The sequence below is a fragment of the Eptesicus fuscus genome, chromosome 22 (assembly GCF_027574615.1).
Source record: "Eptesicus fuscus isolate TK198812 chromosome 22, DD_ASM_mEF_20220401, whole genome shotgun sequence".
NCBI classification, from domain to species: Eukaryota; Metazoa; Chordata; class Mammalia; order Chiroptera; family Vespertilionidae; genus Eptesicus; species Eptesicus fuscus.
The window spans coordinates 29641138-29662909 of record NC_072494.1 but is presented as its reverse complement, the minus strand read 5'-3'; the positions used below and the strand labels follow the sequence as shown (position 1 = coordinate 29662909).

The window sequence follows — 21772 nt, the reverse complement described above, 5'->3', positions numbered from 1 at the left end:
TCTCTTTCTCTTTCTCTCTTTCTCTCTCTCTCCCTTCCTCTCTCTCCTTCCTCTCTAAAATCAATAAAAAGGGCATGTCCTCAGGTGAGGATTTAAAAAAATGCTATCCTTACTCTCCAGTGTCATTATTTTAAAAAATTATTATTGATGTCAGAGAGGAAGGGAGAGAGAGAGAGAGACATCAATGATGAGAGAGAATCATTGATCGGCTGCTTCCTGCACTCCCCCTATTGGGGATCGAGCCCGAAACCCGGGCATGTGCCCTTGACTGGAATCGAACCCAGGACCCTTCCGTCTGCAGGCTGATGCTGTAACCACTGAGTCAAACCAGTAGGCTCTTCAGTGTCACTTTTTATGGCCCTTCTCCTTTGAGAAATGCAGTGCCCGGGCATGTGCTCCCTCGGTGTATCGGGGGAGTGGATCTTGTCTTCTCCATGCTGTAGGAACAGTCCGCACTTTCACACGCTCAGGGGAAGCAGCATAGGACCAAACGTGTTTCCACAGTGCCTACCTCTGCGTCTTGTTTACAGTGAGAATTTAGATGTTCGCATCCTGACTCTCTAAACCGATAAGGGAATATTCCCTTCAGAGTGATGACATTTCACAGCCGTGATATGTATATTCTACCCACACAAACAAGAAAAGCCAGCCAGCTGTACCCTTGATACCCTTGAAGTGAATTAGCAGCTCTGATTTGAGCATCACATATGCATCGCTTTATACTGAAATGATGACATCCTCTGTCATCAACCGATTATGTAGACTCTTACCTCAGAGGCTGTGTTGTCACCAGAACAACTCGACTGGGAGCCAGGAACTCCAGGTCCGTGTCCTGGATCTGTTTCTAGCTGTCCCTTCATCCATAGAAGGAATGTGTTCAATTTGATCTCAAAGATCTTTTAGAAAGTCATCATGGGGTGGACCAAATCATGGTACCACAGGAACTTAACTAAAATATAGCCGAGACATTCCCTGGGCAATTGGATAAACAACTATGGTTGTTACTTTGTGGATACAGGGATTTAAAATCTGTCTTTAGCCTTTTTATTCAGTTGGTGAGAGCTCTGGCAGAATATGCTGACTCATTAACTTCCTTAGCTATTTACATCAAGGTTTTATGGCCCAAAATATATTCTAAGGTCCCTCCTCTGAGTGATTGTTTTTATTTTTAAACTGTCAGTGTTATTTGAAATAATCATGTACTTACTGAGTTCCTGAAATTACAAATAAAAATTGGAATACTTTATTTCTGAAAAGCATATACATGTCACGTCTACTTTTCCTTGTTGATTAATAAGAGAATGAAATCTATGATAAAATACAAAATGAATTGATAATTTTTCTGTCATTTGAGTTAAAGTTGTCTGTAACGTGTCAAACAAGAATATCATATAATTCTGTATCATATCATATCTTTGGGAAATGGAGTTGGGTAACCGACATGTGTGTAAATTTTTAATCAAACAATTTGAGAAAGAAATCAGATGCTTTCCATAGCTGTTGCATTTATAAATGTCGCAAATACAGCTTTTGCCTTCTGTGAATGTGGGAAAATGTCTTTAAAACTCTGTTTATGTGTAAACTCAGAGTATTTTTGGGAGAATCCCCTCTGTCTTAGTCATTTTTCATGTTCTGATTTTTTGCTCTTTGTAATATTTATCTGTATGCTTGTTCTTCAATATTTCAGACTGGAAATAAATTTATTTTTTTAATGTTAATTTTGTATGGCTTTTTTTTAAAGATCAGATACTTAAGTACACATGGGGAGTGGAAAGAGATGATAAGATTTCAGAATGGGCGGGGGAGGGAGCAAGGTGGTGTGTGGAACTAAGTCAGGGAAGCATGGGGGGCTTATTACTCTCCTTACTTTGATGCCTGTCCCCTCCTGGACAGATTGGCTGCCCGCAGTGAGCCACCATGGGACACTACCCCTAAGCTTCAGACTTCCCTCGATCTTTTTCTCCTGGTAGTATGTGCCTGTATAGTACCTTATGTCCTATAGACGTGTCCTTTTTCCTCAAGGCCTTGCTGTTTAGCATCATAAAAGTGAAAAGTGGGGTGAGTTTTCAAAAAACGGGGTATAATAAACATTCTTATTTCTAAAGGCAGAACTGGGTACATGTTTTGTTTTTTTTAATATATTTTACTGATTTTTTACAGAGAGGAAGGGAGAGGGATAGAGAGTTAGAAACATCGATGAGAGAGAAACATCGATCAGCTGCCTCCTGCACACTCCCTACTGGGTATGTGCCTGCAACCAAGGTACATGCCCTTGACTGGAATCGAACCCAGGACCCTTCAGTCCGCAGGCCGATGCTCTATCCACTGAGCCAAACCAGTTAGGGCTGGGTAGTTTTTCTAAAGAGGCCAAAAAGAAGGGAATTGGTAGCCCAAAGGAGGATGCTGCCTCCTATGGAACCTGGAAGCCCTAAAAAAAAATGCTACCACCTTCTCGTCATATTTTAATTATAATTAGTGTGATATTTTAAGGTGAGGTTCCCAGCTTTGTGTCGTTTTACAAATAGCTAAATGTTGAGGCAAAGTCATCAAACTGAAATGTGAAAGAGAATACATAACATCCATCTGTTACCAGTTACCCTATAATAAATAGGGACTTCAAAATCTAAGACCTTTCTTTGATCTCTTTGAGAATCACTAACATGACATTTACATTTTCAGGGGGGGAAAAAACTACTTCCATCGAGGAAAAAAAATAAATACAATTCTCACTTTTCAACAGCAGGCAAATATGTAAGGTAAGTAACACATTTCTGAAGCCAATTCATTCTCCTGTAACCTACCTGCCCAGTCTCAGCTTCCCAGACCAAGCCATCGGCTCCCACATACTGCCTCTCCCTCTCTGCAAATCAAATTAGTCATTCCTGCAGACAAGCTGCCCTGAGGTGACTTCAGAGGCCTGAACAGGATCCTGTGCCTGGAAAATGCCTTTATGACATTTCCCAGCAGGTAAAATGCCTTTGGGCTCCTAGTGATAGTTCAGTTTCAAAGCATACCGACCGCCAAGAGGAGATGCCATCTCTGAAGTCTGTACTGAGATCTAGACATGTCCTGTGAGCAGGTATGAATAGGACAGAGGAGGAGACAGGGTCTGGAGGCCCTAAAGCAGGGGTCCTCAAACTTTTTAAACAGGGGGCCAGTTTACTGTCCCTCAGACCGTTGGAGGGCCGGACTATAGTTTAAAAAAAACTATGAACAAATTCCTATGCACACTGCACATATCTTATTTTGAAGAAAAAAAACAAAACGGCAAAAACACCCGCATGTGGCCCGCGGGCCGTAGTTTGAGGACGCCTGCCCTAAAGCCTCGAGAAAGGAGAATGGGATTCAGGAAGAGAGGGGAGAAAAACGACTCAGACAGGAAGGACACTGAGCTTCATTTTCCATGTAGACAAAGGTTGCACTTTCCCTTATTTCCATTATTTTAAGCCCATGATGAAAAGGTGATTATAAAGAGCACAAACCATCAGAAACGAGTAGAAACTCGATTTCTGGTTGGGGCCCCTAGGTTTTGGCCAATAAATGCTGCTTTTCAGGGAAACACCAGATTCCTCTCTTTCTCAGGGAAACACCAGATTCCTCTAGGCACTGAAATGGCCCCGAGCCCCCTGAATTGATAGATTAAATGTCAAAGTTTCATAAAGCAGAAAAGTGATGCTGAAATAAAAGTAATAGCAGCCCAGCCAGAGTGACTCAACTGGTTGAATGTCGTCCTGTGCATTGAGAGGTTGCTGGTTTGATTCCCAGTCAGGGCACATACCTGGGTTTTGGGTTGGATCCCTAGTTGGGGCACATACAGAAGGCAACCGATTGATGTTTCTCACATCGATGTTTCTCTCCCTTCCTTTCTCTAAACATGTTCTCCGGTGAGGGTTAAAAACAAAAGCAACAGTGGTTTGCTTTTCCGTGAAAACCCTAAACCTTCAAAACATTTTGACCCAAAACCGAGACAAGTAAGCTCTAGCTCATTCTGGCTCAGGCAGAGTTGATGCGTGGACAGAGCTTCCCATTGCACAATCAGGAGGTTAATATTTGAACAGACATTCCTGGAGAGGTCGCACATGGGCACAGGCTCACTACCTGTAAACCTATGCAATACTTGGCACTGTTATTTACAAGACGGCTTCCTTGTCCAGGTAGATTATGTTATTCATGTGCATATTTTATTGCCTTAACTGCATCGGGAGCCCTTTGAAGGCATCCATCCTGGCCTGTAGGGCAAGGCATGGCCTTTTGAGAGCCCAGAGTCCTAGGTGTGAAACCTGGCTGTCAGATCTTCGAAGCTCACGTAAACCCTCTGAACTTCTGTTTCATCCTCTACTAAATAGGATGATATTTCCTACCTTGCAGGTTTGTGGAGATGATTAAATTCAAGTGGAAGGTACACCGTTGATCCTTAATAAATCAGGCCCAATATTATCATACTGTGAGAAACAGTATAATAGGGACTTGCTGCTGATAAGACTTGAGAGGCACTTGACTGACTTGGGAGAACACGGTGTTCAAGTCTTTGAACTTGAAGCTATTTATAGCAGCTGCAGCCACCCTTAAACTCATTTATGCACAAAGTGTTTAGCCACTTCTGTGTGCATGTGGGTGCAGTGCTGAGCACTGTGCAAAGGAAATGAACCAAAAATGGACTTCTAACGAGATGGTGAAATCTGGGTAAACAGGATGGGAGTCCAAGTACTTGGGCACCAAAGATCAAAACTGAGTCACCCTGGTGGGCAGGAAAAATTGGTTGCTGTGCTTATTGCACAACAAAGGACCTTAAACAACAAGCTAGGAAGGAAGCTACCCACAAGTCCATCCCATGCATGTGTCATCTTACTAGGTATAAAGCAATTTGTATATTTAACATAGCACCATAAACTTTCCCCATGTTATGACATGGCCTATGTAGCTCTTATTTTTATTTTACTTTTAGGTTCCCCAGTTTAATTGAAATATAACATGGTATTTGTTTAAGGTGTTCAACATAATGATTTCATGTATGTATAGGTTGTGAAATGATTGCCACCCTGATAAGTTAACATCCATCACCTCAGGTAGTTACAAGTTTTTTTCCTTGTGATGAGAACTTTTAAGATATCTCCCTTAACAACTGTCAAATAACCATTATTATAAATAACTGCATAATAGTCCAATAAGGCTAATATACCATAACTAGAGGCCCGGTGCACAAAATTTGTGCACGGGTAGGGTTCCTAGGTCTGGCTGGCGATCGGGGCCGATCTGTGGGGCAACCAGTGGGGTGATCGGGGCCCCAGCTTGCACCCACCTTGTCTGGCCTGGCACCGCCTGCTTGCTGGCCCTGCCCCCCACTGCCGCCGCTGGTCGGGGCCTGCAGGCTGGGGACAGATTCTGCATTGAGCATCCTGGTGGTCAGTGCGCATCATAGCAACCAGTTGTTCTGCTGGTTGTTCCACTGTTCGGTTGATTTGCATATTAGGGTTTTATATAGATATATTTATTTAATGGTTCCCTACTCGTGGACATGCATGTCATCCACTTACTCGACATTTATTGAGCATTTACACTTTTGTCAGGGTTTATGTTAGCAGCTGGAAATATAAACACTTTCCCACTCTCAAAATGCTCAAAGACAACGAAATAAATGATCAGAGTGCACAGCACTTGGTCAGAGAAGGTATGCCTGCAAGGAACCTGGAGCCCTAACCAGGAGTCTCCTCCCCAAGCCTGGCACAGAGGTGCCAGAGCCATTTCGACTCCAAAAATGGAGAGAGCTCGCCCTCTACTGGTAGGTCCAGGAACTGTTTCATACTCCTTACTGAATTTTTATGGGATTACTATCAGCCCACCCCTGTTTGTGTGTGTGTGTGTGTGTGTGTGTGTGTGTGTGTGTGTGTGTGTGTGTACATGTTAAACAAATGAGTGCCCTCTCACTCCCACTGTCTGGGCAACGCAAGATGGACCAGTGGTGAAACAGGGATGCGCAGGGGCACACTCCGTTCTCAAGGTTGGAATCAGGCTTTCCTCTTCTTTTGAACAGAGGAGACTGTACCACTTAGGAAGCACTAGTGTCATTGTTTTACACCCCTTATGTCTCTCTTCTCTCTGCCTACTGCACCACTCACCCTCACCTGCTGATTTATCAAAACTTTCTCTCAGCTCCCATTATTTCAAGGGAAGTAATGGCCTGAAGTACAATCGCAGATTGTGTTTGCATTTTATTGTATTTGTTTTGTTGTTTTTTTAAGTCATTTCAGAGAGAGAACGCGAGAGTGAGAGATGGACAGAACCATCAACGATGAGAGAGAATCATTGATTGGCAGCCTCCTGCATACCCCCCACTGAGGACGGAGCCTGCAACCTAGGCATGTGCCCTGATTTGGAATCAAACTGCAACCTCCTGGTTCATAGGTCAATGCTCAACCACTGAGCCACACCAGCAGGGCTGTGTTTGCATTTTAAATTGGTCCAGCTAAATGGGTAAGGCTCAGAAAGTCTCAATCATCCAGTAAGACAGACTAACAAGGCTTTGCACCTCCTTGTGTCCCAGAAATCACTCTGCTTTAGGCTGCTGCCTCTTTTAGGGATGACATATGCATGGGATGGACTTTTAAAAATCTGACTTTAAAAAAAAAAAATCATTGAAAAACTGATGACCCATGCCTGGCACAGAGGTGCCAGAGCCATTTCTACTCCAAAAATGGGGAGAGCTCGCCCTCTACTGGTAGGTCCAGGAACTGTTTCATACTCCTTACTGAATTTTTATGGGATTACTATCAGCCCACCCCTGTTTGTGTGTGTGTGTGTGTATGTGTGTGTGTGTGTGTGTGTACATGTTAAACAAATGAGTGCCCTCTCACTCCCACTGTCTGGGCAACGCAAGATGGGCCAGTGGTGAAACACTATTCATCAACAACCTTTCAAATTTTTAGTGACATTTCCAAGACAAGTAATGGAATGGTTGGTGAATGTGCTGACTCAGCTTAGCGGTTCTGCACAACTTCTGTAAAACGAGAAAGAATCCCTTCCTCTGCCTATCGCTCCCCCCCCCCGCCATTATTTATAAGGATAATGAATTGTATGATAAGGACTTCTTTCTTCTTTTTTAGCAAGATGAAGGGCAACAGTCCAGTGAACCACACTCACCTACTGCCAAGTCAGACACCCAGAGAGAGCTTGAGGTTCATATATGTTAGGTTCTTTGATGGCAATTGCATACTGGAATCCACAAGCCGTTCCTGTGGCTCTCGGGGTGCCCTCTGCCTATGCGGCTCCAGACCAAAGCTCATTCCCATCTCTGCAGACCAAAGATCAAAAAGCAGTGGGCCTGCGCTGAAATGCAACAGGCTCCAAGGATTTGGGCTCAGTGTTAGTCTGAGCCAGGTTACTTGGGAATTTGTGAAAGCAAGTTCTATGAGTAACCTGTGCCTGGAAGAGCAAAAGCATCCTGCAAGGGGTAACACCAGCACTGCCCATGTCTTTTGCTTCTCAGGCAGGCTCCCCAATCTTTTTCTCCTGCTGGCACACCTAGAAAAGGATACTATTAGTACCACTTTCAGGAGGGCCCCTGGCATGACCCCTAGTACCCCAGGTCCTGCCTCCCACGCTGGGCTCAGGGCGCACTCTCATGGCACACCATAACCCAGAGGTTCTCCAACTTGAGTGTGCCTCAATCGCCTGGCAGGTCTGTTAAAACGCAAGGTACCCTGCCTACCCCCAGAGGTTCTGATTCTGCAGATCTGAGACGGGGCCTGAGAATGTATATTCCTCACCAGTTCCCAGGTAACGGTGATGCTGCTCCAGGGCCCACAGTTTGAGAACTCCCACCCTTCAGTAGCTGCCCACTGGCCTTGCTTCCCCTGGCAGGTCAAGCGCACCCGCTGGCTGCCTCTCAAGTGAGTCTACCTGGGCTTAGCACCCCTCCCCAAGGATACTCCCACCGCCCCTGCCCCTGAAACGCTCCCTCTGGCCTCATACGAAATACAACCTGGCAATTTTTCTCATTGTCCAGAGGGGAGGCTTTTGTATTTCCCCTGTGATGAGGAACAAGGTAGAGATTTGGTTTCTAGACACCCCGCAGTTCTGAGCCGGGCGGGGGCGCCTGTGACTCTGGTGGAGGAGGAATGCAGATGGCACAGTGGGCCCGTCTCCAGCCCATGTGGGACCACACACCACCAGACACCTGCTTCTGTGCAGAAGCAAACTTCAGCCACCCACGGGGGAGGGGAGGGGGGGAGTCGGCGGGGGAGGGGGGTGTGCGGGGGTGCGGGGCCAGGCTGATTCCTAGAGAGTGTCGGCTGTCACTCTTCGCTATCTTCCGTTCCTCTGGACAGATTCAGAAATCAGGGTGGATTTGAGAAGGGAGCCAAGGACTGCTGAGAGGAAGGGAAGGTTGGAAAACCCGGCTCTAGGAAAGCAGTTTCCTCCCTGGTGAAGACAGCACCAACACCCTGTGCCCACAGCCCTTTCCCTGCCACTCAGCCAGGAAAGCAATCAACCCCTTTACCTGGTTTGGAGGAAAGGTAGCAAGAAAGAGAAGAGACTCTGCCCCAGCAAGTGGGCAGGAGATCCACCACTTTACCCAGGGAAACCCATAGGCTTGAAGCTAGGGCCTCTTTCTTCTGAAAGAGCAGAGGAGGGAGGGAGAGAAGCTCTGTGGTCTTGATTTTTATGCTCTAGGACTCACCCCCAGGGCAGCCACACTGGGTCAGACCCACACAGGACACCACTTCCCTGAATTATTCACTTCTAGAACTCTCCAGTATGGGTTCGCCCAACCCTTCCTCTGCCTGTTTATCGCTCCCCCCTACCCCCCGCCATTATTTATAAGGATAATGAATTGTATGATAAGGACTTCTTTCTTCTTTTTTAGCAAGATGAAGGGCAACAGTCCAGTGAACCACACTCACCTACTGCCAAGTCAGACACCCAGAGAGAGCTTGAGGTTCATATATGTTAGGTTCTTTGATGGCAATTGCGTACTGAATGAAGTTCAAGGCATAAATCAAATCGTGCCTTTCTCATGTTCATTTTAGTGATGGCTAAGTAGTTTCAAGTCTGCAGCAGAGAATTTACATGGAAGAGCTATCTTGGTTTTGGGTGACATGCATGGTGAGGTGGCGGTGGCCCAGCTGGTGGACCCAGGGGAACAGTGGGGCATCTGGGGACCATTATGTGGACAGACACCAAAGCCACTTCTCTGTACTGCCCACTTCCCCACTGGGCTGGACATCAGCCTTGCTCCAGAATGGGGAGGCTCTCCCCCTGACCTGGGGTCACGGGCCAGTGTCCCGCATTCCGAAGTCCACTGGAGATTCCTCCCTGGTCAGAGCTGCTGTTGAGCCACCAGCGAGGGGCCTGGGAGCAGAGGGCAGAGCAGCCAAGCAAAGGGTTTCTCTCTTGCTATTGGGATCCCAGGGGTTTCTGGGAATGAGAACTGCCTGGCGTGAGACCAGCCCAGTGGGGAAGTGGGCAGTACAGAGAGGTGGCTTTGGTGTTAGATGTTAGAGCATTCACAGGCTTTGGTGTTAGATCTTAGAGTGAATATTTGCCCTGCTTCTTACTACCTATGTGACTTTGAGCAGGTGAGTAACCTCTCTGAGCTGAGTCTTAGCACCTGCATGTTGGGAACTAGGTGGGAGTGGGTTAAATGAGACAGAAATTGAGAGTCCTCACACAACACAGGATGTCCTCCAGACACTGGTCCGGTGCCCTTCCTCCCCCAGCCCTCCCCCAGCATCTGCCTCTCCAGTGCAGAGCCAAGACAAGCCAGATGTCCAACAGCCTGCCCAGCCAGCTGGGTGCACGCCCTGGGAAGCCCACAGCTGTCAGCAACTTCCACAAAAGTGCAAATCAGAGACAGTGCCCTGGGTGTGGGGCCTCCTGACCTGCTGTGTCTGAGGTCAGGGGACCAGGGAGAAAGCAAGTGGCTTTGTCTCCTCCTCTAGCTCAGGTGTCAGCTCCATCCCTGAAGTTCCAGGTCACACAGGCTGGAGCCCTGAAGGCTCATCTCACCTTCTCTTCTCCCTCTGTCCCCTGTCCCAGGGTCCCCAAGCTCCTCACAGAGGCCCAGGCAGGGCCCAACCAGCTGAGCCCTGGGCCTTGGGGCCTGGTTGGCAGGATGGCGGCTGGAGTTCTGTGTTCTCCCAGGGAGGAGGCAGCTCTGGTCCTCCGGGTACCCCCTGAGGATGACTGCAGCATTTGGGGGCCTGACTCCTCCTGGTCCTAGAGGCTTCTTCCAGCCTCCTGTGCCTGATCCCCATGAAATGTACACAGAGGTGGGTTTTCCCTCCTGGAAAGAGACTTTGAGTTTGACCCTGGGCTGGACTCTCGCCCAAGTCTTAAGAACAGTCCACAAGGCAGACTTGGGTGAGCCCTTGCTGGGCCTGTGGAGTCCTCAGCACTTCCCAGAATAATCTTCGTATTACCAGCAGCACAGCCTCCTCGGTGGCCACTTGGTGGCAGTGTGAAGCACGTTCCTATCTGCACCCTCCTGTGGGAGCTGCATTCCCGCAGCCCGGAGGGACCCTCAACCGGTCACCAATCTCTGAGCAGGTAACCCATCTTTCTGAACTGCCTTTCTGACTCAGCTGGGCTGCAGTGGGGCTGGGAATCGGCATTTCTAACAACTTCCTAGGTGTTATGGCTGCTGCTGCTGGTCAGGGAACAGTGTCGGGGCTAAGAGCCCTCCTGGGAGCCCAGTGCCTGCGATCCAACTCTCCCATCTCACAGGAAATGGGCGCCCTGCCCTCTCCTTTGGGAAGGCTCCTCTCTTCCCATCCCTCTCCCCCAACATCCTTTGTCACTGAATCCCTAGGGCAACACTCCACCAAAGCCTTCAATGGCCAAACAATTAACCTTTCTCCAACCACAAGGACTCCATAGAGGGGAGGCATCACTGGAGAGAGAACTGGAATTGGAGGGAAGTAACTGGAGAAGGTCAGAGAGGAAGGAGATGCAAGGAGTGAGCCCCACGCATGCGCAGTGGCCCAGAGCTCACCCCAGGATCACCCCATCCTCGCCACCACCACCACCAACCCCATCCTCACCACCACCATCACCACCCGTGGTACTCCTGGGCCCGGGATGGGGAGACAGTGAGGAAGACCCCGGGAAGCCATGCCCTTGAGGCCCTTCCTGCACTTCGTCCTGGCACCTTTCCCAGGCTCTTTGGGGCACGTGACTGTGTTCCAGCAGGTGGAATGTGGGTGGAAGTGATACCATCCTACCTGGCCCACAAAAGGCTCCCCTGTGATCCTGCACTCTCTCAGCTGTGGGCCACCTGGGTGTCACAGCCTTGGGCTGCCTTGAGGATGATGGAGTCTCTGGCAGGAGGAATGACTGCATGGAGCTGAGCGCCCCTCCCAGGCCCATTAGACTGTACGTGATGTGAGGAAAAACAAGTCATCTTTTCTGTCAAAAAAGCAGTTTAGACAGCTGCCATTTTGGACTGCATGACTTGGCAGCCGCTATGTTGGCTTGCAGCTCCCCTGGGGGCCACCATCTTGAAACAGCAAAGGCCAACCCCTACCTTTGAATTAGCCAATCACAAAAGACTGTGCGCCTGAGCTCCAATCAAGAGTGAGGGACAGGTCACATGCATCAGAGATTATAAAGCCAAGCAGACCACCTGCTCAGTGTGCATGTGCTTCCAGACCATGTGTGTGCACCCTTCTATGTAGAAGTAAAGATATTTGCCTTGCTACCTGGCTCCCAAGTATGTTTTGTGTTCTATCAGGACCCCTGAATTTGGGGGATCGCCTTATTTCTAACAGTGAGAGAAGAATAAACAGCTACGAATTAAGGCACTGAGACTTCAGGAGCTGCCTGTTATGTCATCAAGCATTCCCGTCACCAGCATATCAGACACCTGCCCATTCCCTTCACCATTGTATCAGACACCTGCCCATTCCCTTCATCAGCGATATCAGATACCTGCCCCAGCAGAAAGGAGAAAGAGAGCAGATGCCATCACAACCTACAGCCTTGCTAATCTCTCCCTGAGTTCAATCAGGAAAACACAGTTAACATCCCCTGCTTCAGGACAATAACAGTTACCACTTGCTGAGGGTCATCATGTGCTGGACAGTGCTCAGCCTTCATTCATTCATTTCCTCTTCCCAGCAGTCAGAAAGGTAGTACTGTTACATTCCCCACTTGAGATGCAGATCCGAGGTGGGCGGTTGGGGTACTGTATCATGCCTAAGGCCACCTACTAACAGGCTCCAGTAAGAAGCAGAGACAAGGTTTGCATCCAGGATGTCTGTCTGTAGCCTGCACACTCTAAACTACACCACCTGCTCCCCAAAGACTCAAGGCCTAGGCCTCGACTGTGAGGACGTTAAGCTGAGTTGGGAAGACATTGAGTAAACTTCGGAGTATGGATTTGGGGTTGGGAAGCAGAGTTTTTCTGATGGTAGGTTTGCTGGCTAAATGCAGATATGATGAACCCACTCTCAGCTGAAGAAGGACAGAGGAAAGGAAGACGTGATTAACGTAACAAGGGCAGATCCCTAGGAACATCAGGAGTTTGATGACATAATGTGTAAGTTCAGGAACAAACTTCCCTTCCCTCCCACTCTCTGCACCCTCCTGCATCCTTCTCTTTAGCCTCATGGTTTTAGGTGGGTCCACAGGAGTTGAACACAAGAGAGGGTCTGTCTCACTCACTGTGGTATCCCCAGCACCTAGAACAGTGCCAGGCACATCGTAGGTGCTCAATAAGTATTTGTGGGATGAATTAATGGGGGAGAAACACAGCTGGCTGAAACTTGGCAGCAAGCGTCTGTCCACGTGGAGTCTCAAACCACTGAATCTTAGGGCAGTGGAACTCTCAAGTGGCCTCTAGTCCATGCCTGGCTTCTGCTGAGGACTGCCTGCCAATCATCCCCCACTCCCCGCCCCCATTCCTTAGAGGCTTACTGAACAGCAGGGCTCACGGAGGCCATCTATCCCTGAGGGCCTCGAACTCGGCTGTGAACAGTATTCTGGTTTGTAGGATACTGACTCCTAAAGATGCTGAGTTAATTGGTCTGGGCTGCCACTTGGGTGCCAGAATGTTTAGCAGCTCCCCAGGGGACTGCTAATAGGTAGCCAACATTCAGAACTAGGGGGCAGTCCCAGGGGGCAGCATCCCTGATCCTCCCTCCTCCAAAGGCATCACCTCATCTCCTCTGAAAATGCAAGTGAGGATGTCCTGGCTTTTGTGGCCGACGGTTCTTCCCAAGGCCACACCTTTTCAGCCCTTCCTTGAACTGCCCACAGTGGGTTTAGTCTGAATCCAGCTCCCGGACGCAGCTTCACTCAGGTTCTTTCCTGCTCTGGGCGGGCCGTGTGCATCCGTTTTTGCAGCCTCCTGGGGAAGTCTCCAGCATCCCCTCCAGCCTCTCTCCCCGCTCTCTTCTTCCCGCCCCATTCATTTCTGGCCTTCCTTCCTTCCTCCACCTCAGCCGCCTTTAAACAACTCACTCTTCTCCCGGCCAGTCTCCTTCCCAGATCATCCCTCCCCCACTGAGCTGTCCTGGCCAAGACCTGGGAGAAAGTGAGTTCTGCCTCCTTTTCCATTTCTCCTCTTTGATGACCCCCCCGCCCCCAGCTCTGCAATGGGAGGGCAGGCCCCAGAGGACCCAGCACTGTCTCCCTCACAGCTGGCAAACAGCTTACTTGAGTCATGGCCTTGGAACACACATAAACGGCTCTCATGTATTTAAAAAGCAAAACACTCGCAGCCAAAAAAAAAAAAATCAAACACACACACGCACACACAACATCACAGTGATAAAGGCTTTGGTGAAAGATGATCCTGAGCAGATAAACTGTTCCTTCAGCAGCAGCACAGTACATGAACCCCTCCCGGGGCGCCTCATGAGAGTATTTTGGGCAGCCTGAGAGTTTAACCCTCGTTAGCCCCAACTAAAAATGGACCCACTGGAATTTTTATGCGCAGCTATTAAGCATCAAGTAGAACTTTTAGTGCATTGTTACAAACCCTCTTACTAATTATACCTCCCAACCCCTCATGAGGAAAGGAGGCTGTTTTGTCCTGCTTTCCAGGAGTGAAAGCACGGTTGCTCTTATCCCTGACAATTTCTCCACCGCCCCGCCGTGCCCCTGGACTCTCCGGAACACCCTCTGCCGCCTTGTAGGACTTTGCTAATCCTTTCTATTTCAAGCATGTTACAGCCACTGAAGCCACCAGCCTCCGCTATGGAAGGAACTGAAACACCGAATATGGGGAACACTGCTTAATGTATGGAGAGCACTCAGCACAATGGCTGTGATCCCTAGGGGGCGCTACACACAGCTAATTCATTATTTGCCAGTTGCTTCCTCATGAATAGCCTTGTTTAATCCTTCCAGATCTCCGGTGAGGTGGTGTTACTGGATCAATTTGCAGAAGAGGAAATGGACTCAGTTACTTGGTTTGGCCACGTCTACCTGGCTCTTTGCACTGACTATACCTTAGACAATCTGGGTCATGATGGTACTCATTTTCCTGAAGGCAGGGGGCTTAGAGAGAGACTACACACGGGAATATTGCCAAAGCAGAGAATCGGCTCCAAGAAGAGAGGCAGGAGGAGAAAGGAGTGAGAACCATCTAGTCCAGTTGGGGGCAAACCAGACACAACATGTCAACATGGGCCATAGATATGTCTTAACTGGCCTGTTTCATGATGGAATTTGTTGCCAATATTTGAAAAAACACAACATTTCCCCCAAAAGATCTAGACTTCCAAGTTTTCCTTGAAAAACGGTAGATCTGACAATGTGGTAGGCAGTTAGACAGACATGAGCAGAGCAAGGATGATGGGCCAGATACAGAAGGTCACCAGGGTAGAAAGCCCCAGGTACCTAGCAAAGGGTAAGTGTAGGTGGGACCTGGTCCCCAGGGTGACCTTTCCTCCCCTAGCATATTGATGGTCATTCAGTTTGGCCCCTGACCTTTCCTCTCTCCAGTTAACATCTAGGCCTCAGTTGTATTTCAGCTCCAGCCCAGAAAAGCAGCAAAAGCAGACGAGCAACACCATGACTTAACACAGGACCAGCTACATTGAATAATGACCCACTGTACTGGAGCCCACCAATCAGTGGAGACCCTGAAAGTACACAACTGGAAAACTGATGAGTATTCTATTAAGATCTTCTCCAAGCCCTAGCTGGTTTGGCTCAGTGGATAAGAGTGTCGGCCTGTGGACTGAAAGGTCCCAGGTTCGATTCCAGTCAAGGGCACATGCCCAGGTTGCAGGCTTGATCCCCAGCGGGGGTTGTGCAGGAGGCAGCCAATCAATGATTCTCTCATCATTGATGTTTCTATCTCTCTCTTGCCCTCTCCTTTCCACTGAAATCAATAAAAATATATTTAAAAAAAAAATCTTCTCCTAGGACCTCCCCTAAAATTGCCACCCTTAAACTAAAGACACAGCGTGCTGTCTCTCCCCCTACCGGGAACTTCCCCCTACCTCCCAAGCATATGACTTTTACTTTAATTACTTCTAAACCACAAGGGCCCTTCCTTTGCCTCTATAATTTGTTTCCTAAGCCCATTTCTTCCACCTCTACGATTTTCCAAATAAACGTTCTCTTATAATTTGAGTCTTGGCTCTGAATTCTTTCATAGCCAGAACTCAAGTACCGAGGTTACTGAACCCAGTTTGGTTCTGACCCCACTGATCTAACACCTGGTGCAGCATCCCCACACAACCCTGGGCTCACATTTGCCGCTCATGGTCTGTATACAGCGATGCCTTGTTCTCCGTCTTGTGTTAAGTCTTTGTTATACCTTATCTGTCTATCCCTTTCATCCCCACATGTGTGAAATTCCTCCAGAAGACATGGGGCCTGGGCCCCACCCTGAAAATTGAGGTGCATCACCATCTGTTTGTCCCCAATCCACTTGCTGCTCTGAGCTCTACCCAGAGATTCCCCGTGACCTGCTCCTTACCTACCTCAAAACCACCTGGGTAGGTGTCTAAAACACATTTTCTAGGGCACCACCCCTGATCTCTGGAGGTCAGCATGGAGCCCACGCACCAGGTGGGGACCAGATCCCCAGGCCAGGCTCAGCTGACCCCAGTCCTGTGACCCCTCAAAACAATTGCAGCCTTTACCCTCTTCACCAGCACCCCCCATGCCGGACCATCTCTGAGCTCCTCGGAGAGGCTATGCTCCTTGTGCCTTAATGCTAATGCTAAACCTAACCATACCCCTAATCCTAACCCAGCCCTAAATCTAACCCTACCCCTAGCCCTAACTCTAACCTTGTGCCCTAACCCTAACCCTAACCCTAACTTTGTGCCCTAACCCTAGCCCTGACTCTAACCCTAACCTTGTGCCCTAATCCTAGCCCCAGCCCTAACCCTAAGAGTTCCTTGCCATCCTTGATGGTTCCCTTCATCCTAACTATGCCTCTGTCAAACACATATATCACTTAAAATTTTTTGAGAGTTCCACCTGTTACCTGGTTGACCCCTGACTGATGTAAGAGGAACCAATCTGTCCATAGTTTTCAGGGGACAGTAGAGAGATCTGAACTCCTTCCCTTCCCCTCCCACAAAAATGCTCAGTACCCTGGCATGCTCAGGGAAGATTTCCAACTCCAATTTCTGTGAATATTCATCACACAGGTCCTGCGGCTTTCATCACACACCCAGAAGTGGCTACCTGCCTCACCCAGGATGTGACACGCAGAGTGAAAATCAGCAGGTGGAGGTCCCCTCACATCACAAGGGTTTCTGAACCTTCAGAAACGCCCCCATGTAGCTCCCATACAATCCCAGTCACGTGCCACCACAGCAACTGCTGTAGGTCTCACTCATCAACTGCTGTAGGTCTCACTCATCATCAGATTGGGCCGGCCCTGGGGCAGTGTGTCCCATTTTCTTTTGGGACACAGATGCGATCCTGCTAAACGTGCTTCCTTTTCATCTTCCTAGAGAGCCAGAGAGCCCAAAGGGAAGCTTCTTCACAGAACCCCAGTGGTCTCAAGGCATCGGAGCAATTGCCCTCTCTGAATTTCAGGAAAGCCCCCACCAAGGCCCAATCCAAGTCTTCACATGATGGTTGCTGAATGTGTGTGTCCCTCCAGAATTCATATGTGAAACCCTAAACCCCAATGTGATGGTATGAGGAGGTGGGGCCTTGGGGAGTGCTTAGGTCATGAGAGTGGATCCCTCCGGAATATAGGATTCGTACCTTTGTATAAAATGCCTGAGAGAGCGCCTTTGTCCCTTCTGCCGTGGGAAGACACCGTGAGACGATAGCCATCTACGAACTAGAAGGCCATCCCTCTTTAAACACTGAATCTGCCAGTGCCTTGAACTTGGGTGTCCGAGACTCCCAAACTGTGAGAAATAAATGTTTGTTGTATATAAGCCATGCAGTCTATGGTATTTTTGTTATAGTAGCCCCGAAGGACTAAGACAGTTACTTTCCTAGGAAGGAAGGGCCAGGTACAGAGCCTCCAACTGCACTGTCAAGTAGAGAGATCTGAGGTTTCTCCCTGAAGGCTGCCATTGTAAGAGAAGACAGTGATTTGACGGCAGGTGATCCTCTTCTCTGGGCAGAAAGTAGCTGGAATCCAAGCAAGTCTTAAATTTCTGCTCCCTCTCGCCAAATGTCCTCAAAGTACCTTAGCACCCTAACGCTGGCGGGAATGACCTAGTCCAGGGCCCCGCTGCTGCCAGTGAGTTATTCAGGCCCTACTGTGGCCCTTTCCCTGGCGGCTCCCCTGGTCTTGGCCATTTCGTTTCTAATTCTCCTCTATGCTCCCCCTTCCCTGGCATCCCCTCTCCAAGGGATAGGTTAGAAAAACAAATGAGCCTGAAATTCAAGGGACTTCCCTGGAGGGTAGGAGTTTGAATCATCAGGAGAGTAAAACTTTTTGATCATAAGGATGTCTGGGAATTGTCTGTGATTACCATTTAAGTCCATGTCCTTCCTGCTATTATAGAAAAAGAAAAGAAAAAAAAAAAAAAAAGGGAAAAGAGCTACATGACAAGACTCTAGGCTTAATTCCCAGTTCTGACACTTACTAATTGTACCATCATATGCAAGTTACCTAACCTTTTCCAACCTGTTTCTTCCTTTGTAAAATAGAAATAATAATACCTATCTCACAAGGTTATTAGAGGAGACATTTATTATGGTTTCAGGGGTTATTTAGCCCCCCACCTTTTTCTATAACTTTTTACTCGGAAATAATTTTAAACTTCTAGAAAAGTGGCAAGAATAAGAGTAGTGAAAAGAATGCCATATACCCTTTCCCCGCATTCATCTACTGTACTGTAAACTTGCTACCACTCTCTATCCTGCAGGTCAAGATCTAATTTATGATCAGGCATCATGTTTACTTGTCATGTCTCTTTAGTCTTTAATCTGGAACATTTCCACAGATTTTCTTTGTCGTTGATTACATTGACAGTCTTAATAGCTTTTAAAGCAGAACTTTCCTTATTTTGGCCTGATGTTACTTCATGGTTAGAGTCGTGTTATAGATTCTCAGCCAGAGTAGTGCAGAGGGGATGATGTGTCCTCAGGACATCACATATAGAGACTAATGGTGTCTATCTGCCCATCATTGGTGATGTTAATTTTGATTACCTGGTCAAGGTGTTGTGTAACTACTCCACTGAATAGTTAATATTTTTTTTCCCTTGAAACTATTAAGAAATCTGGAGGATGACACTTTAAGACCATCCAGATATCGTGTTCCCTGAGATTTAGCATCCATTTTTGACTCTTGACTGAAATAATCTAATTATTATGGCTGCAGAATAATTTTCTAACTCTAGCACTCTTTCTATATTCATATTCTATTGTAAGTAAGAGTCTCCCCTCCTTCTCTATGTATTTATCTATTGATAATCAATATGGACTCATAGATTCCTATTTCCCCCCCCCCCCAATAGCTTGTACTTCATTCTGTAGTTAATTATTTTGTGCTCAAATTGTCCCAGATTTGACCAATGGGAGCCCCTTCTAATCGACTCTTTGTCCTTGTGAAATGCCTTCATCATTTTTTAAAGCAATTACTTTCTGACCTAAACAAGATATTCTGGGATCCTCTTGTATTTACCCTGCACCAGCCATGGAACTGACCATTTCACCCAAGAGCTTTGGTTCCTTTTGATGCGGAACGGTATTTAGATAGCAAGGTATGAGCTCTTGGTGCGCTCATTGCTACAGGGGCATCTTTGCTCCTTGACCCTTTCAGCAGATGGTGCTAGCAAATGTAAGTATATGATACATATACACATGCATATGTATGTACATTCTTACATACATATACACATATTTTAAAATAATAGTTCACATCAATACCTATAATTCCAATTCATCCTACACTTCCTTGATTCCATATTCTATGTTCCTGCTTCCATAGTGAGAACACTGTCTCCAAACAATAGTGATATGTTTTCTCATTTGCTTAATCCTATCAGATATCTAAAACAGTTTAGGAATCGTGTAGCATCTTTTGAATACTCTTGTTATGTCTGTGGAATTTTCCACCATGTGAATCTTTTTTTTCTAAGATAAATGTAAGATAAAATCTAGAAAATTCCCTCTTCAACTTCCTTTACAAGTAGGGCACAAACAAGTGACCGGGGCTTCACCAGTATATTCATCATATTCAATCAATGTGATCTGTTGATTCACAACAAAACAGGGGGAGGAAATCCGCCCAGCACTAAACATTCATTTTGCTGGTGAGGGTGGGTGATGGCTAAACAGTCTGGATTTGAAGATTCACTGGGGGTATTAGGTTGAGCCTTACACAGAAATGGCATTGAAGGGGCCAGCAAGATCCACTCCAGTAAAGTCAAGTTGGCAAAGCAAATTGTATGATCTAATATTAAAAGTGGTGGCAGCAATTCCTCATCAAGTCCAGTTCTGCAACATGATTTTACATGTTGACCTTGGAAGCTTAGCCTCAAGTCTGGTTCTCTAGTCCTTCCAACAATTCTGCAAGCTACTCAGCATCTCTTTAATAAATTTTTTTTCTATTGGTAACAAGAGTCAGCTTTGGTGCTTATTATGAAGAATTCTGGTCTGGTAAACTTTCCCTATCTTGGGTAATTTGTCCATATTTTCCACTAAATTTTTTCAATTTGGTTTTCACAGTTAGATAATTAACTCACCTAGAATATTTTTCAACATTTTTTTCTTAAGGCTATGTCTTAACCCATAGAACTTGCTTCTCTCAAAGTGTGGTCCTCAACTAGCATCATCATTGGGAGCTTGTTAGAAATGTGGACTCTTAGGCTTTGCTCCAGAGCTACTGAATCAGCTAAGTGATATGCAATTTGAGAAATTCTGCCCTAAAAGCAGAGCCTGAGCAAGGATTCCCTGCTGATGGTTCATTTGAGGAGTGTTAACTCACAACACGATGGGTGAGAAAAAAGAGAAGTGAGGCCAGGAAAGCTGGGAAGCAATGTAAGGTGATGGGTTTTTACTCTGGCCTCGGCTTTAACTGGGTCTCAAAGGGACAAAGTAGTTTGCTTGGAAGATTTTGGTACTTGACCATGGACAGGTTATATGGAGAAACTGTGCCTCAGAGAAATACAACAATGGGGCAGGTGAGGGAATGTATCCTCATAAGCCTTCCATTTCATGCTTTTCGTTGGTTCCCCCATAGGGAGTTAATCATGATGCTTCTGGGACTCTTTGGTGGCCATTCAGAAGCCAGGTTTCACATCCTATGGTATGGTATTTCACCCAAGTCTGGAAGTAATAGGAGGAGCCAGAGAATATATTTACCCACTGGCTAGCCTGGCTGTACAACAGCAACCAAAGAGAAAGGCCTAGGAAGTAGAACTGTGTGGAGCAGTCAAGGCCAAGGAAATCTGAAAAGGCATGAGAATATGCCCAATACAATCTATCTTTTTTTTTAAAAAAAATATATTTTATTGATTTTTTACAGAGAGGAAGAGAGAGGGATAGAGAGTTAGAAACATTGATGAGAGAGAAACATCCATCAGCTGCCTCTTGCACACCCCCTACTGGGGATGTGCCCGCAACCAAGGTAAATGCCCTTGACCGGAATCGAACCTGGGACCTTTGAGTCCGCAGGCCGACGCTCTATCCACTGAGCCAAACCGGTTTCGGCTACAATCTATCTTTTTACCAATCAGAAAAACTGTATGATGTTACAAGTCAATGGATGAGACATTCTGTAAACCCTTAGATGGTGGTGCTAGTTGAAGCCCAGTGGATGATTAAAGCAAACCCATATATGGTAAAGACAGATCACTGCCCCTCCCATTATATATGCATCCTCTATTAAAACATGGAACCGCCATTCTTTTGTGTGTGTGTGTGTGTGTGTGTGTGTGTGTGTTTTTAAATAATAAAGCACCCTTACCTCTTTTCCAAAAAAGGGGGTAAAAATCCATTCAGTTATGAAGTTCTCTGCAAGTCTGTGGCCAGTTGCAATCTCCTAGAAGACCTAAAGGGAAGATGGCCAATGAATCAACTGTCTGTAGCTTTATTTAAGCTCCTAGGGCTGGTCCTAAGGCTATAATTGATATTCATCATCTTTCTTCTCCACCACCCATTGCTGACTTCCCTCACTCGTGTCCAACACTTCAGCTGGATTGGTTTATCTAGATTGGTTGCCTGACTGGGTGATCTTCATACTTGGGAGAGGGTCTGAAGCTCTAAGTTGAACTGACCTTATTGAGTTGAATTGCTATCATTAAAAAGTTATTGCTTTGCCAGGCATAGAAGTACTAGGAGCTATCTCAGTGAACCCTGCGATCCAGGAGTAGTAGTCCAGGCTCCTTGA

General features: G+C 47.0%; 1 protein-coding gene across 2 annotated transcripts in view; it reads right to left on the bottom strand.

Annotated features, from left to right (window-relative positions):
- Positions 1-21415, bottom strand: part of SPATA45 (spermatogenesis associated 45) — a 62263-nt gene extending 40848 nt beyond the window's left edge. The window contains exon 1 of one of the 2 annotated variants that reach the window (XM_054712032.1): positions 21350-21415. The gene's annotated coding sequence lies outside the window, so the exon portion shown is untranslated. Of the gene's footprint in view, positions 1-20745; positions 20832-21349 lie in introns of those variants that run through there. The other variant, XM_054712030.1, reaches the window with a different exon arrangement.
- Between the last annotated feature and the right edge of the window lie 357 nt (positions 21416-21772).